Here is a 12,192-nt window from a genome sequence, read left to right on the forward strand (position 1 = left end):
TTCTACTTGCAGTCTGTAATTGTACCTTGTCCTGAACAAAATACTAAATCAAGGTGACGGGGCCAGGCACAGTGGCTCACGCCTGTGATGCTAGTGCTTTGGGAGACTGTAGCAGGGGTATCATTTGAAGCCAGTAGTTCAAAACCAGCCTGGGCAACATGGCAAGATCCCATCTCTACAAAAAATAAAAAATTAGCCAGGCGTGGTTGCACATGACTGTAGCACCAGCTGCTTGGGAGTCTGAGGCAGGAGGATCATTTGAGCCCAGGAGTTCAAGGCTGCAGTGAGCTATGGTCTCACCACTACACCATCGTCTGAGCAGAGCCAAGACCCCATCTCAAGAACAAAAATAGTGACTGGATCTGTGGCTGAGGTCTGCACCATCACGGCAGGCATGGTCTCTCTTGCACTCCTTGGCTCCTGTAGTATGTAGTGTCTTGGCTGGGCACAGTGGCTCATGCCCGTAATCCCAGCACTTTGGGAGGCTGAGGTAGGCAGATTGCTTGAAGTCAGGAGTTCAAGACCAGCCTGGACAACATAGGCCTCATATCTATGTTTTAAAAATATAAAAATTTTAAAAAGAATAGTTTTGCAAATCAGTAAAACATGAGTATGAAGAAAATCCAGCCAGGCACAGTGGCTCATGCCTGTAATCACAGCACTTTGGGAGGCCAAGGCTGGAGGATCACTTGAGCCCAGGAGTTCAAGACCAGCCTAGGCAACATGGTGCAACCCCATCTCTACAAAAAATATACAAATTAGCTGGGCATGGTAATGCAGACCTGTGGTCCCAGCTACTTGGGAGGCTGGGGTGGGAGAATTGCTTGAGCTGGGAGGCGGAGGTTGCAGTGAGCCAAGATCGCATCACTGCACTCCAGCCTGGGTGACAGAGTGAGACCCTGCATCAAAAAAAAAAAAAAAAAGAAAATCCAAATGTACAACTAAAGGGTGTATTGTGCAGCTCTTCCTTGTCCCCTAGATCCCCTTCTCTCCTCTCAAGAGACAGCTACAGTCCCAATTTATTTTATATATTTATTATATATTCTTTCAAAGGTAATGGCCGGGCGCAGTGGCTCCTGCCTGTAGTCTCAGCACTTCGGGAGGTGGAGGTGGGTGGATCACAAGGTCGGGAGTTCGAGACCAGCCTGGCCAACATGGTGAAACTCCATCTCTACTAAAAATACAAAAATTAGCCATCCGTGGTGGTGGGCGCCTGTAATCCCAACTACTTGGGAGGCTGAGGCAGGAAACTCACTTGAACCGGAGAGGTGGAGGTTACAGTGAGCCAAGATCACACCACACTGCACTCCAGCCGGGGCAACAGAGTGAGACTCTGTCTCAAGAAAAAAAAAAAAAAGCATTTTGCTTTTTTCCCTTAACAGTTTATCTAGGGCTTGTTCTATCAGCGTATATGAAGATGCCTCTATTGCCCCTATTATGTTTTATTCACTTACTGTATAGTATCCCACTGCATGGATGTACCATAATTTATATACCCAGCTCCCTACTGATAGGTCTTTAGATCATTTCCAGGCTTATTGTTAGCAAGACTATCATTAATATCCTTGTACATACTTAATTCCACAAAGATGCAAATACATCGAAAGATAAATACCTTGGAAAAGACTGCTAGGTCAAAGTATATATACATTTTTCATTTAGAAAGATATTGCCAAATTGTCCTAGTGTACCAATAAACACTGCTATTAGCAATATATGGCTAGGTGCAGTGGGTCACATCTGTAATCCCAGCACTTTGGGAGGCCAAGGCAGGCGGATCACTTGAGTTTGAGACCAGCCTGGTCAACATAGTGAAACTCCGTCTCTACTAAAACACACACACACACACACACACACACACAAATTAGCTTGGTCTGGTGGTGCATGCCTGTAGTCCTAGCTACTCAGGAGGCTGAGGCAGGAGAGTTTCTTGAACCTGGGAGGCAAAGGTTGCAGTGAGTCAAGATCGTCCCACTGTACTCCAGCCTGGGAGACAGAGCAAAACTGTCTCAAAAAACAAAACAAAAAAACCCAGAAGCAATATATGAGAGCACCTGCCCACATTCCCAAGAGACAGCTTGGTGAAAATTTGGTGTTTTCAAACGAATTCAAGTGTCCATGAAATATATGAAAGACTTTGTAACTGCACCCAGAGAAATGAAGGTTTAAACTAAGACACGCCTTTTCCCTTTTCATAGGGGCAATACTTGCCCATACGCTTTTGCCTTTTTTCACTCAATCCTCCTCCCCGTATTCTTTTTTTTTTTTTTTTTTTTTGAGACGGAGTCTCGCTCTGTCGCCCAGGCTGGAGTGCAGTGGCCGGATCTCAGCTCACTGCAAGCTCCGCCTCCCGGGTTTATGCCATTCTCCTGCCTCAGCCTCCCGAGTAGCTGGGACTACAGGCGCCTGCCATCACGCCTGGCTAGTTTTTTGTATTTTTTTAGTAGAGACGGGGTTTCACCGTGTTAGCCAGGATGGTCTCGAGCTCCTGACCTCGTGATCTGCCTGTCTCGGCCTCCCAAAGTGCTGGGATAAAGGCTTGAGCCACCGCGCCCGGCCCATGTCTAACTTTTGACTCCTCAAAAACTTAACTACTAATAGCCTACTATTGACTGGAAGACTTACTGATAACATAACAGTTGATTAACACATATTTTATATGTTATGTATATTAGATACTGTATTCTTAAAATAAGCTAGAAAAAAGAATATTAAGGAAATCATAAGGAAGATAAACTAATTTACTGTTCATTAGGTGGATCATGACAGAGATCTTCATCCTCATCGTCTTCACATTGAGTAGGCTGAGGAAGAGCAGAGGGGTTAGTCTTGGTGTCTCGGGGGTGGTAGAGGTGGGAGAAAATCTACTTATAAGAGGACCTGTGCAGTTCAAACATTTGTTGTTCAGTGGTCAGTTTTTCAGTCAATTCTCTTAATTCATCTAGATTGGACATATCATTTACAAATTGTGATAATTTCACTTTTTTATTTTTTTATGTCTCATTATTAAACATTTTTTTTAATATAAAGACCGTATACCCCTGTGTTGCCCAGGGTGGTCTTGAACTCCTGGCCTCAAGCCATCCTCCCGCCTTGGCCTTCTAAAGTGCTGGGATTACAGGTGTGATGTACCATATCCAGCCTTACTTCTTTTTCTTACCTGATAGCATTATCTAGAACCTCTAAAACTGTTTTCAAACCTAATGGTGAAAGTGTGCATGTTTTCTCGTTACTAACCTAACGCGGCACTTTTTTTTTTTTTTTTTTTTTTTTTTGAGATGGAGTCTCGCTCTGTCACCCAGGCTGGAGTGCAGTGGCGCGATCTCGGCTCACTGCAAGCTCCGCCTCCGGGTTTATGCCATTCTCCTGCCTCAGCCTCCCGAGTAGCTGGGACTACAGGCGCCCGCCATCTCGCCCGGCTAATTTTTTTGTATTTTTTTAGTAGAGACGGGTTTTCACCGTGTTAGCCAGGATGGTCTCGATCTCCTGACCTCGTGATCCACCCGTCTCGGCCTCCCAAAGTGCTGGGATTACAGGCTTGAGCCACCGCGCCCGGCCACGCGGCACTTTTTACGTCGTTTCTTTTTTCTGCATTCTGGATGTGCTGGAAGAAAAGATTTTTAAAAATATATAAACAAAACTGTTTCTTTTACTTTCTCATTAGGATTTATTGCTGATGGGAACTCCTTTCTTTTGGGCAATGTTCTGCTGCGTCAGATTCGCATTGCTGATCCTGGACTCTTCCCAAGTGGAGTATCTCCCCGGGAACAAGTGAAGCCACCTCACCAACATCAGGAGGATACAGAGAACTATGGGGTTAATTGGGGCCCCCTTGATACAAACATCACCAAATCAGATAGCATTTGGCATTATCAGAATCAGGAGACCCTGGGTGGTTCTCCCATTCAAGGGGAATTTGCCACTTACTCAGGAGGAGGATACGCTGTGAAACTTGGAAGAAATTCCAGTACTGCAGCCGGGTGAGTAAGCCTGGGCCCTGAGCAAGAGGACCAAAATATTTGCTTTTGGCCATTCATAGGACAAATAGGAATTTCAGACCCATTTGAGTAGTTTGACAGCTACTATACTGTCTGTAACTCTTATGGATACTTTTATTTTAGACTTCTAAGGAAATATACCCTTTGGTTTAAAAATTCCTTGCCCAACTTCAGACTACAGGTATGTTTTGGCTTGGCAATTTGCCAAAATTCATTTTGTAGCTGGAAAAATACCTATCATTTTCAATCCTAGCTGAAGTTAAATTCAAGTAACCATAGCTTGGGCAAACTGTAATCTTAACATATAAAGCAAACATTGCCGTTCCTGAGCCAAAATACAGGAACCCAAAAGTCCAATGCCAAAATTAAATTTCCTGAGACTTATAGAGCGGTTTAGTATGCTGAGATTCTCTGTCATTACATGAGAAAAAGTCTAAATAAAAATAATTATCTCTTCATTTAAATGCAAGGAATTAATTATTCACAAACAACAATGCCAACTGTATAATGACATTTATACTCCTCCTACCTCCCAAAACTGAACAGCTGGTAGCCAAGAGTAGCATTTAATACTTCAAGTAGAAATACTTGTCATAGCATGAAATTCTACTTCAGACCTGAAATGCCAAGTATATTTTTCTGAATATTTAACCTTGTTGTGAATATTATTGTAAAAACGTTCATTTTTATGGTCTACTAAATTTAATACCAGTGAAAGTTTGGGCATTAGTAATCATAAAATATTTCATAGGAAAAGTAGATTGGGAAATGTAACATCTTACCTGGTATATGACAGCAATATATGAAACATCAGGATATTTTCCCACTTTGCAGTATTGGAGAAAACAGGCTGACCCTGTCCTCTGTTTACCCAGAGTTCTACAGCATCTTGAACAGAGGCATTGGCTAGACCAACGCACAAAAGGCCTCTTTGTGGAGTTTGTGGTCTTCAATGCTAATGTGAACCTATTCTGTGTTGTGATCCTGATGTTGGAGTCCAGCGATGTGGGTACGAAGGCCTCTCTCTTCTCTCCTCTCTCTATGATCTTGTGCTTTGGGTTGGATGTTTGTCCCCTGTAAACCTCATGTTGAAATTCGATTCCCAGCGTTGGAAGTGGAGCCTGATGGGAGGTGTTTGCGTCCTGGGAGGCAGATCCTTCATGGATAGATTGATGCCCTCCCTTAGGAGTAAGTGAGTTCTCATTCTATTAGTTCCCAAGAAAGCTGGTTGTTTAAAAAGAGCCTGGAATCTCCCCCACCCCTCTCTTGCTTCCTCTCGTTCCATGTGATCTCTGCACAGGCTGTCTCCCCTTCACCTTTGCGGTGAGTGGCAGCAGCCTTAGGCCCTCACCAGATGCACACGCCCAGTTTTGAACTTGCCAGCCATCAGAATTGTGAGCCAAAGACACCTTTTTTCTTTATAAATTACTCAAGGCTTGGATATTCCTTTATAGCAACACAAAATGGACTAAGACACCTGAGTAGCTCAGGAAAAGTCCCAGTTTCTTTCTTTGTCTTATACCATTAATTTAAATATATTATTTTAATTAAAGTTATTATATTTAAATATAACTTTAAAAGTGAAATAGTTCAAGGGAAAAACAGGAGTCCTCAGTTCATCCCTACCTCATTCCTACTCCCCAAAGGCTACTTTCCATTTTTTTAAACTAGATCTTTCAGAATTTAAAAATTATTAACATGGGCCGGGCATGGTAGCTCATGCCTATAATCTCAGCACTTTGGGAGGCCAAGACAGGTGGATCACCTGAGGTCAGGAGCTCGAGACCAGCCTGGCCAACATGGTGAAACCCCATCTCTACTGAAAATACAAAAAAATTATCTGGGAGTGGTGGCAGGTGCCTATAATCCCAGCTACTCAGGAGGCTGAGGCAGGAGAATCGCTTGAACCCAGGAGGCAGAGGTTGCAATGAGCTGAGATTGCGCTATTGTACTCCAGCCTGGGCACCAAGAGTGAAACTCTGTCTCAAAAAAAGAAAAAAAAAAATTAACAAGATTATTGTCTATTTCATAAATTTTCAGTTTCAGGTATTATCTGTTTCTGTTAGGATGAAAATTTAGCCTTTTTTTTTTTTTTTTTTGAGGCAGAGTGTCACTCAGTCTCCCAGGCTGGAGTGCAGTGGCGTGATCTCAGCTCACTGCCACCTCTGCCTCCTGGGCTCAAGCCTTTCTCCTGCCTCAGCCTCCTGAGTAGCTGGGATTACAGGTGCCCACCACCACACCCAGCTAATTTTTGTATTTTCAGTAGAGATGGGGTTTCACCATGTTGGCCAGGCTGGTCTTGAGCTCCTGGCCTAAAGTGATCCATCTGCCTCAACCTCCCAAAATGCTGGGATTACAGGCATGAGCCACCTCAGCCAGCCGGAGATAGCTTTCTTATACCCACATATATCTCAAACACATACACATCTTTGATCTTTTCTCATTCTCCGAACATAGTAATAAAATATATTTAGTTTAATATTGAGCATTTCCATTATGTTTTTCAAAGATGAGACATTAGTATATTATGATTAGATTTCCTTTCTTATACATCCTTTTGTTTTCTCTAGAATATTACTTTTTTTAAAATGTGCTTGGTTTTCTATGTATCTGTCACTGATTAATCTTCAAATTCTTCCTAAAAGTAGAAATCTCTCATTCTCTTAGAGTATCATGTAAACTATCATTTTATCTTCTTGGAGACACCTTCCCTGGAGCCCTCCTTCTTGGGTACAGTCTGGATTGATTATTCTCTAGGCTGCTGTACAGCTCTCCTCCACAACTCTCCCTTCACCATTACCCTGGGGTTATCTTTACCTCTCTCCTCTACTGAATTCCCTTTCTTCTGGATTCCATGTCTTCCTTTCTTGGCTTACTTACTCATTTTGCTAGAGCACATGCTCTGGTAACTTCCTGGAAGAGTATGAGGGAAGTAAATGTGTTGGAGACTTACATCTCCAAAAGTGTTTTTATTCTCCCATCACATTAGATTCTAATTTATCTGTATATAATTTCTTTCTTGCAGGATTTTGGTTTGTTTGTTTTGAGATGGGGTCTCGCTCTGTTACCCAGGCTGGAGTGCAGTGGCACCATCTCAGCTCACTGTACACTCTGCCTCCTGGGTTCAAGCAATTCTCTCTGCCTCAGCCTCCCAAGTAACTGGGATTACAGGTGCCCGCCACCATGCCTGGCTGATTTTTTTTATTTTTACAGTTTATTTTATGGGGTTTCATCATGTTGGCCAGGCTGGTCTTGAACTCCTGACCTCAAGTGATCTGCCCACCTTGGCCTCCCAAAGTGCTGGGATTACAAGCATGAGCCACCATGCCTGGCCAGAATTTTGAAAAGTGTAGTTCCATTGCTTTCTAGTTTTTCATGTTAGTGTTAAAAAGTATTATGCTGACATTCTGATTCCCAGTCCCCAACCCCAAAAGTTTTTAGGTTTTTTTCTTTGTCCTCTGGGTTATGAAAGAATGTCATAGAGGCCGGGCGCGGTGGCTCATGCCTGTAATCTCAGCGCTTTGGGAGGCCGAAGTGGGTGGATCACAAGGTCTAGGAGTTCGAGACCAGCCTGGCCAATATGGTGACACCCTGTCTCTACTAAAAATACAAAAATTACCTGGGCATGGTGGCTCACGCCTGCAGTCCCAGCTACTTGGGAGGCTGAGGCGGAAGAATCACTTGAACCCAGGAGGTGGAGGTTGCAGTGAGCCGAGATGGTGCTACTGCACTCCAGCCTGGGTGACAGAGCGAGATTCCATCTCAAAAAAAAAGAATGTCGTAGAATGTTCTATTATCCGGAAACGTGTCCTTAAGTTCTGAGAAATTTTCTTCATTTTTCTTTGTTAATTTATTCTCCATTTTCTCTGTTCACTTTTTCTGATTTTCTAGCATTTTGACATTATAACTCCTGGAGTTCTGATTTTCTTATATTTTTGCTTCTGTTTTCCATCTTTTTCATCTAATATCTGCAATATTACTTTAATTTTTATCTTCTAAACTATTTTTTCTTTCTATAATATTTAATTTCCAAAATTGTTGTTCTCATTTTTTTTTATAGTCTCTTATTGTTCTTTTATGGATGCAATATCCTCTTAATTCTGGTATATTACAGTGGGTTTTCTTTCCTTCGATCACTTTACTGTCTCTAATTCCTCTGAACTCCTTTTTTGATTTGTTGTTTTTGATCTACAGTTTTCAACATTAGAGATTCAAGTGCCTGGCTGTCCTTTTAGAGAAAGGCAGGCTGGGTGCGGTGGCTCAAGGCTATAATCCCAGCACTTTGGGAGGCCAAGGCAGGAAGATCACTTGAGTCCAGGAGTTCAAGACCAGCCTGGGCAACATGGTGAAACCTCATCTCTACCAAAAATATAAAAATTAGCCTGGCATGGTGGTGTATATCTGTAGTCTCAGCTACTTGAGAGGCTGAGGTGGCAGAATGGTTTGATCCTGGGAGGCGGAAGTTGTAGTGAGCCGAGATCATACCAGTGTACTCCAGCCTGGGTGACAACCAGACCCTGTATCCCGCCCCCCCCCCAAAAAAAAGGGCAATAAAAAGCAAATAAATGCTAATTATAAGATCTGTTCCTGGCTGGGTGCAGTGGCTCACGCCTGTAATCCCAGCCCTTTGGGAGGCCGAGGCAGGCAGATCACCTGAAGTCAGGAGTTTGAGACTAGCCTGGCCAACATGGCAAAACCCCATATCTACTAAAAATACAAAAATTAGCCAGGCATGGTGGCACATGCCTGTAATCTCAGCTACTCCGGAGGCTGAGACAGGAGAATTGCTTGCACCCAGGAGGCGGAGGTTGCAGTAAGCTGAGATCACACCACTGCACTCCAGCCTGGGTGACAGAGTAAGACTCCATCTCAAAAAAAAAAAGCTCTATGCCCATGCATAGAGCTTATCAACTGTTATCTAAGTCTCTCTTTTTGGGCAGTCAGTTTTTAGAGACCCTCCAAACTCCTACCTTGAGAGTATGAGCCTATTATACTTATCAGAGTGAGTTGAGGGAAGGGATCTGGGAAATGTCTCACTATGCAGCATGTAAACTTTTCCTTTTCCAGTAAACCGTTACTTTCAGATGTAGCTGGTGTCCCCAAGTCCAGATTCTCTCATTCAGCATCACTAGGAAACAAACCTTTAGTTGTGGGGTGGTAGAAGGCAAGATGGGTAGCAAATATCTGGTTGTGAATGGTGAGGGAGGAAATTTGGAATCTAGTTGTTGTATATATATATATATATTGACTTTCAGTTGACGCTATTTTCAGTTCCATCTGAACTTCTACCTTCAGAACTACCTGATGCCTGCAATTTCTGAGGCTTTCCAGGGTTTCATGGTTAGAACTGGCTTGCTTCCATGTTTCCTATACAGCTGCCTTAGATTTCAGCTTTCTTGAACTTGCTAAGTCAGTGTGATTCCTCTACTTTTCAGCTTCCAGCAGTTTGTTGATCTCATCTGCCCTCCTTTTCTTCATCTATTGAAGTTTTTACTTTATCCTTTCACTTTCATTATAGTGGCATTTTGTAAGGGATTGGAGTTAAACTGGTCCATTCAGTTCCCCCACTTTCACAGGATGTCTGTCCTAATCCAATTTCTTTGCTTTCTTCTTTCTCCCAGAATTGGCTCACAAGTATCCTTCCATTTCCATCACATTTTTCTCCTAATCAGGATTTTTCTCCTCTCAGACCTGCAGAGTAGACCACTTCTCTTATGCTTGTTTCTAATGAAGCATGAAGGCTTCCTGAGGGTCTTCACGGGTTTTTTAGTTACTAACAAAATATAGACCGGGATTAAAATAAACATGGGAAAAGTTCCAGTCTTGAGAGCTTGCTAGGTGAAATAGGAATTCCTTTTGTTCTTAAATGTCTTTTTTACCTACAAGGGGTACATCTTAGTTCTAATGTCACAGCATCCTTAGGGTGTTGCTTTGCCAGCCAGAAACCTCTGTGGCCTGCAGCACCTTCTGCCTGAGTATTGCTTGTGCCCACTGGGCTTGTTCTGCCCACTTGGCCTGGCAGCCTGTATTCGGCTCCTGCTACTGGCCTGGATCCCACACCTGCCAAGAGAGAGCCAGGCACGGAGCAGTGAGGGATCTATGGATGGGCAAGCACGGGGTCCAGCCACAGCACACAGCCAGGCACACTGGCTGCTGCGGTGAGGTGGGAAGCTCTATGTGCTGGCACAGGTGCCGGCTCCCTGAAAGGCTGAAACTGGACCAGATGTACTGCACATGGTTCCCGCTTGTGGGTACCTATGTCTGAACGAGAGGAATGCCATGGTGCTCAGAATCTTGGAGGTGCTAGGAACCACAGAGCCCCAAAGAGGGTGTCACAGCCCTGGCTCAGGGAGCCTGTAGGTCTGGACTCCCCAAAGAGCCACAGCTCTTCTCTGCTTCTCGTCGCCTGCAGTGTGGCAAGCGAGGGGGTATGTTTCAGCCCTGTTTGTGTTACAGCTCTTTTAGTCCCGCCACTCAGTAGGTCCCAAGTTTTGTCCTGCATCCGGGAAGAATGGGGTACACAGACAACTAGAGCGTGAGAGAGGTGGAGACGAGCTTCACTGAGTGACAAGACAGTTTTCAGGAGACCTGAGTTGGTAGCTCCTATCCACAGGCAGATCGTCCCATTGTTTGTGTAACCCTCAGCGGAGAGACCTGGAGTGGTAGCTCCTATCTGCAGGCAAGTCATCCTACCATCTGCCCAAGTCTGGCTGAGTCTGGGGGTTTTATGGGCTTCAGAGGGGAGTAAGTGTGTGCTGATTGGTCCCTGGGCAGCCATGGGTGGGCCCAGAAAAACTACCATAAGTTCTCATTCGAGTTGGTGAAACTGGCAGATTCCAGAACTAGCAGCCCAGCCCCCCGGCTTCAGGCCATCCCTGGCTTAAAGGTGGGGCTTTACTGGGGACCCGCCCCTTTCTGCCCAGGAGCCTGTCTGACTCCTGCCGCCATCCATGTCACCCATGGTGCCCAGGCTGTGTCAAGGGGCACCTGCAGGTCCATGCCAAGCTGCCCTCAGTGCCCCCTCACCCTCCCTGCCTCCCATGCTTGTCTGTGTCCAAAGTTTGGAGAGGGCCGAGGCAGTAGGGGGCTACTTGTCAGCACTGCCCCAAGCGCACACACACCCAGCTGGGTCATGACGGTACCCAGGCTTGGCCAAAACTTTGCTCCAAAATTAGAGCAGGTGCTGGCAGTGCAGAGAGGCCATGCAGCGGGAGCAGGCACTTCTGAACCTGCAGGGGCAGGGGGTGCTTCCTGAGCCCCCAAGAGTGCAGGGATGCTCAGGTCTGCAGCTGTGGCTGGGCGGCTGCAGCTGCACCCAGGAGGGTGGGGCTCCCAACCTTCCGCCTCAGAAGGGGGCAGGGTTCCCACCTGTTACTGGCTCCCATGGCTCAAGAGAGCACAACGCCCCGGCCACACCTTGCCCACTGCAGCCAGTGTCATGGCAGCAGCACTCCCAGACAGGATGCTGCTGCCATCACTAATATTTTGAAGCTTTATGAAAGGTTTATTTCGCCGGGCGCAGTGGCTCAAGCCTGTAATCCCAGCACTTTGGGAGGCCAAGACGGGCGGATCACGAGGTCAGGAGATCGAGACCATCCTGGTGAACACGGTGAAACCCCGTCTCTACTTAAAATACAAAAAACTAGCCGGGCGAGGTGGCGGGTGCCTGTAGTCCCAGCTACGCGGGAGGCTGAGGCAGGAGAATGGCATAAACCCGGGAGGCGGAGCTTGCAGTGAGCTGAGATCCGGCCACTGCACTCCAGCCTGGGCGAAAGAGCAAGACTCCGTCTCAAAAAAAAAAAAAAAGGTTTATATTCACAAGACCTTTCATGATTTTATAAATGTCAACATTTTCAATGTCTTTCCAGGTGAAGGCTGAAGCCTTTTAGTCTATCCTTATGTAAATGACTGAGTATCCATGGGATACCATTAGTACTCATGGGGTATCAGTGCTTTAGATTTCTCTCTGCAGCCATTCTGACATGGTTAGGGTAACATCTATAATAGCTGTTAAGCCACCAGCACCTCCCTTCAAGGTAGGGTCAACAGCATATCCTTTCCCACTACTGACTTCTGTAAAACCAGTATTTCTCCAATAGCTTTGCATACATAATCTCATTTAATATTCATGACCGCTCTGAAGGAAATACTAAGTGGAGCACTGAGACTCAGAAACATTTGATGATACAGGAAG

General features: G+C 45.1%; 1 protein-coding gene across 1 annotated transcript in view; it reads left to right on the top strand.

The window, feature by feature from the left end:
• PKD1L3 (polycystin 1 like 3, transient receptor potential channel interacting) overlaps window positions 1-12,192 on the top strand; it is an 88,120-nt gene that overhangs the window by 66,016 nt on the left and 9,912 nt on the right.

Source organism: Trachypithecus francoisi, unplaced genomic scaffold (assembly GCF_009764315.1).
Source record: "Trachypithecus francoisi isolate TF-2019V2 unplaced genomic scaffold, Tfra_2.0 Lachesis_group10, whole genome shotgun sequence".
Lineage (NCBI taxonomy): Eukaryota > Metazoa > Chordata > Mammalia > Primates > Cercopithecidae > Trachypithecus > Trachypithecus francoisi.